The sequence below is a fragment of the Vombatus ursinus genome, unplaced genomic scaffold (assembly GCF_900497805.2).
Source record: "Vombatus ursinus unplaced genomic scaffold, bare-nosed wombat genome assembly UNPS02014826.1, whole genome shotgun sequence".
NCBI lineage: Eukaryota > Metazoa > Chordata > Mammalia > Diprotodontia > Vombatidae > Vombatus > Vombatus ursinus.
In genome coordinates, this window is record NW_020954604.1 from 690,862 (window position 1) to 695,887 (window position 5,026).

Here is a 5,026-nt window from a genome sequence, read left to right on the forward strand (position 1 = left end):
CCTATAAATTAATGTTTACCGTTCTTAAGTATGTGCAGGACATCTGGAAACACACAGGCTGTGGCTGGTGAGAAATTTCCAAGAAATACTATATCAAAAGCTAATTATAGCGCCAGCAAGTCCAAGTGTCATTTTGTTATGGTGAATTATAGACGGGAAACTCTGTCGCTGCAAACTGTTATTCATAACTAAATCATAATGCTTTTAAGTTTTAATTAATCTGCTTAGCTTTATTTGCAAGGGGAAAGCTTGCTTAACTATTAAGCCACCGAGGTTTTCTCTGCCTTCTCTTGAACTGCCTTTAAGCACCTGAGGGAGCAAGACCATATTATCAGACTGACATTGGGGCCTATTAAAGAGAATTTCTTTTAATATGCTAGAGTCTGAATATTTCTTTCTATTTCATTATCAAAAACCAATTAATTTTCCATAAAAGTACCAAATTAATTACAAAATACTATGGAAATCAGAGATGTCTTTCTTTTCCCCACCATTATGGAAATGCCAAGCCCCTTGGCAGCCAAGTCTTTCGAAGGTACCAGGTTTCCTTATTTAATATTTTATTTGTGGTGTCAGGAGGGCCCTGAAGAGCTGGGGCTTTCGTCTCTCTTTTCAAAATGGGTTATTTTCTCCTGTTATACATCCCAGATCTCTCTGACCCTGAGGGCTGGCATTAACTTGTGCAGGTCATCTGGAGAAGGATGGTTTTCCGTGAGAGGACAGCATATATGTTTCTTGGACTGATCTGCAGGCTAATTATTTTGTCTGTGTTCTGTGGTGCGATGGAAAGTGTGCTGTGCTGGAATTGGAGTCAGAGAATTGGGTTCAAATCTCAACTCTGCCCCTTACTATCTTTGTAATCTTGTGGGAGTCAATTAACTTCTTTGGGCCTCAGTTTCTTCATCTGCAAAAATGAAAGGGTTGCTTTAGATGGCCTCTGAAGTCCATTTTTTCTCTAAATTGCTAATTCTGTGAACAATAAAAATACTTGTTAGCTGAATGATTGGTTTTAATTAGAAAAAAAGAAAAATAGACTTGCAACACATAGTAACAAATGAAGAATAGCACCAATGATATAAACTTGAAATTTAAACATGGGAGAGACCTTAGAGATCTAGTCTAACTTTTTTCTCATTTTCCAGATGAGTAAAATGAAGTCCAAGAAGGTTGTCACTTACCCAAGAATAGACATAATATATATATATATAGGAAGGGGCAACCTGGATTGAAATCCATGTATTCTAACTTCAAAACTAGTGGCCTTTCTCTTACACCAATCTGCCAGCTAAAATATTTCATCAGTTAACAGATTTTCTTCTAAGGAAAGAACAATTCACAGTCATTGTTTAAGTGAAAGAATAAAGAAAATGTAAATATGTCTGAGCTTCAATTACTTCATCTATAAAATGAGGGGGTATGATCATTGTTTCCTGCTCCTTATTTCACAGATAGGGAAACTGAGGCCCAGAAAAGTGAAACAACTTGGCCTAGGGTCACCAGAATGGTAAGATAAGTTGAGATTTAAATCCAAATATTCTGGTTTTGTCTCAGCTCGACAAACACTTCATTAAGTGCCTGCTATTAGTACAAGGCATTATAGTAGGTAATGACGATACAAAGGGAAAAAAAATGCTCCTCATCCTCAAGGAGCTTACATTCAAGTGGGGGAATTTAACAGAAGCAAAAACTAGGTAACTGGAAGATAGAAAGAATCATATGGTGGGAATCAGGAAAGGCTTCCCATAGAAAATGGAACCTGATCTGATCTTTCAAAGATGGTAAGGAAGAAGATAAAAGGGAATGAAGGCTAAACATATGGCACAGCTTGAATAAATATGAATACTGAGTTTGGAGAACTCCAGTTCCAGTAGACCAACTTTCCACTAAACTCCAGATACAAGGAACATAGATTTAGAACTGGAAGATTTAGAACTCATCTAGTCCAACTATCACGTTTATAAAGAAGGAAACTGAGTGTCAGGGAGGTAAAAGAACTTGTCTGGTCACATGACTAGCAAGTAGGACAATCAGGAATCAAACCCTAGTCCTCTGACTCCAAACCCAGCATTCTTTCCAGGAACCATCCTTTCTTCACCATCTTTCCTTTCGTATTCCCCATAGTACCTAGAACAGCGTCTGGCTGAGGACTTAATACATAGTTTACTGACTGAACACGTTACTTAAAAAAGATATATACATAGATAAAAGAAGCCTACACCCAAACTAATAATTTGTTTGCCCGTACTTATATATGCCGAAATAAAAGACACTGGAAATATTTTCCCCCATGGGGAAGTCCTATGACTTGGGTCATTACTTAACTATAAAATATAGCCTATGTAAATCCAAGGCCTTTCTTAAGATTTTTGCGAGGTTAAAAAACTATAGTCAATTTATGTGCTTTTTAAAGAAAAGTTTATTTTTCCCCTTAAGAAAAAAAATGGACCAATATGTACAAAAATATTTATAGCAGCTCTTCTTGTGGTGGCAAAGAATGGGAAATTCAGGATACGCCTATCAGTTGGGGAATTAATGAAGAAATTATGGTATATAATTGTGATGGAATACAATTGTGCTATAACAAATGATGAAGGGGATGGTTTCAGAAAAACCTGGTAAGACATATGAACTGATGATGCAAAGCAAAGTAAGCAGAACCAGGAGAACTTTGTACATAGTAACAGCAATACTATAATGATGATCAACTGTAAAAGACTTAGCTTCTCTGGTCAAGACAATGATCCATGACAATTCTGAAGGATTCATGATGAAAAATGCTATCCACCTCCAGAGAAACAACTGATGACCTCTGAATGTAGATAGCAGCATATTGTTTTTCATTTTCTTAATTTTTCTTGCTTTTTTTTTGCAACACGGATAATATAGAAACATGTTTTGTACAACTTCACATGTATAACGGGTTTCATTTTGCTTGCCATCTCAGTGAATAAGGAAAGGGCTGGAAGAGGGAAAGAATTTGGGAAATTCTTAAAAATATGAAGGTTAAAAATAAATATATATTTTTAAAAGAATAATTTGGTTTGTAAAAAAAAAGCAACTATGGTCCATTTAACCTTTTGGGGGGGGCAGCTGGGTGGCACAGTGGAAGGAGTGTCAGGCCTGGAGTCAGGAAGACTCATTTTCATGAGTTCAAATCTGGTATCAGACGCTTATTAGCTGAGTGACCCTGGGCAAGTCACTTAACTCTGTTTGCCTTAGTTTCCTCATCTGTAAAATGAGCTGGAGAACGAAATGGCAAACCACTCCAGTATCTTCTCCAAGAAAACCCCAATGGGGTCATGAATAATCAGACACAGCTGAAAGCAACTGAACAACAATCCTTTTTCCCCCATGGTACCAGGGAGCCCTGAACAATCTTCCATGATCTGTGATAGATTACGAATTACAGTTTTTTCCATATTGTTATTAAACAAATATTTTATCAATTTTTCTTCTTTCTCGTATCACTTTCCCCTCCAACTCTACCCAGAATACACTATTTGGACAAATAATTCTACCTAAGTATAACTAACAAATACTCTGAGCATGCCTGACAATATGTGCAACGCTTCACTGTGGTGGTTTGCCACCTATCTACCAAGAAGTGGGAGATATGCTTCACCGTCAGTCCTCTGAAGTCATGGTGGGTCACTGTTCTCATGATTGTTCTAACACCTTTCAGCATTATTTTCTTACATTACTGTGGTCATTATGTAGCTTATTATCCTGTTTCTGCTTCTTTTGCTCTGCATCTATTCATACAAGTCTTCCTATATTTCTCTGGATTTGTCATATTTGTTGTTTCTTACACTGCAATAACATTCTACTACCTTAATATACTGCATTTTGGTCAATTATTCCCCAATCAATAAGCATTTACTATTTCCTTCCAGTTCTTTGCTTCCACAGAAATGAAATGGTTTTATATATATAGATATACACACACACATATATATATATGTATGTATATGTATACATGTCTCTGTCTTTGAGCTCTTTGTAATAAATACCAAGGAGTATTATTGCTGAGTCAAAGCTTAGCAACTTTTCCAATTCCATAGTGTTTCCCTGAACACTGGGATCAATTCATGTCCCTACCAATTCTACATTATTGTGCCAATCTTCCCACCACCCAGTTACTATTTTCTCCTTTTGACAGCTTTGTTAACAATATAGATGTATAGTAACATCTCAGAGTTGTTTGCATTTGCAACTAGTATTAAAATAATGAGACTGAATCTCCTTTCCTTAATACTAACTGAATATGGCCACACCTCCCCAGGCTTACCTCCTAAAAGAAATATATGAGATTTCAGATTATACAGGATGAATATCAACACATTTAAGCCTTCAATAAAATCCTAGAAGCCAGAAGGTTTACGTTGCCATTTTGGGGTAGTTTTGTTTTTTTTTTTTCTCCATGGAAACGTCTCAATGCCTCTAGGCAGCTTTCTAAGACCATAAGTTGCAGAACAATTGCTGACATGCATGGGTCAAGGGAGTTTCCTTAGTGAGAGTTTGTTAGGTATAATGGTTAGGTTGTGAAATCATAAATCCGAGCCACCCTCCTCTCCCCAAAATGAAAGCTAATATAGCACCTAGTACTATGTCAAGTATCTTCTGGAGCCTCCTTAAATAATAAATTGAAATTGATTTAAGGAATTTTTGCCATTATACTTTGAAGTGCCATGATAGTCTTTTTTTTCCTAATAAGGAAACTGAGGCACAGACAGGTTGAGTGAACTGCCCAGCATCATGCATGGAAAGTGTGATAGAGCTTAGATCCAAACTGCTTGGCCTACTGAGCCTTGTTTCCTTTCAAAATAGTTGCTGTCCCTAAAGAGCTCATTTCTTCAGGGTAATTTTTTTTTTCCCTTCTTTTTCTGTGTCTCTGTTGACAGGGATGCTTATGACCTTCTGAGTAGCTTCATGCTTTTGCCTTCCTACATTAAACTTTAATTTTTTTATCCCTGTCATGAAACAAAAACAAATTAAAAAGAAGGGGGAAAACCTTTTGATTTGATTT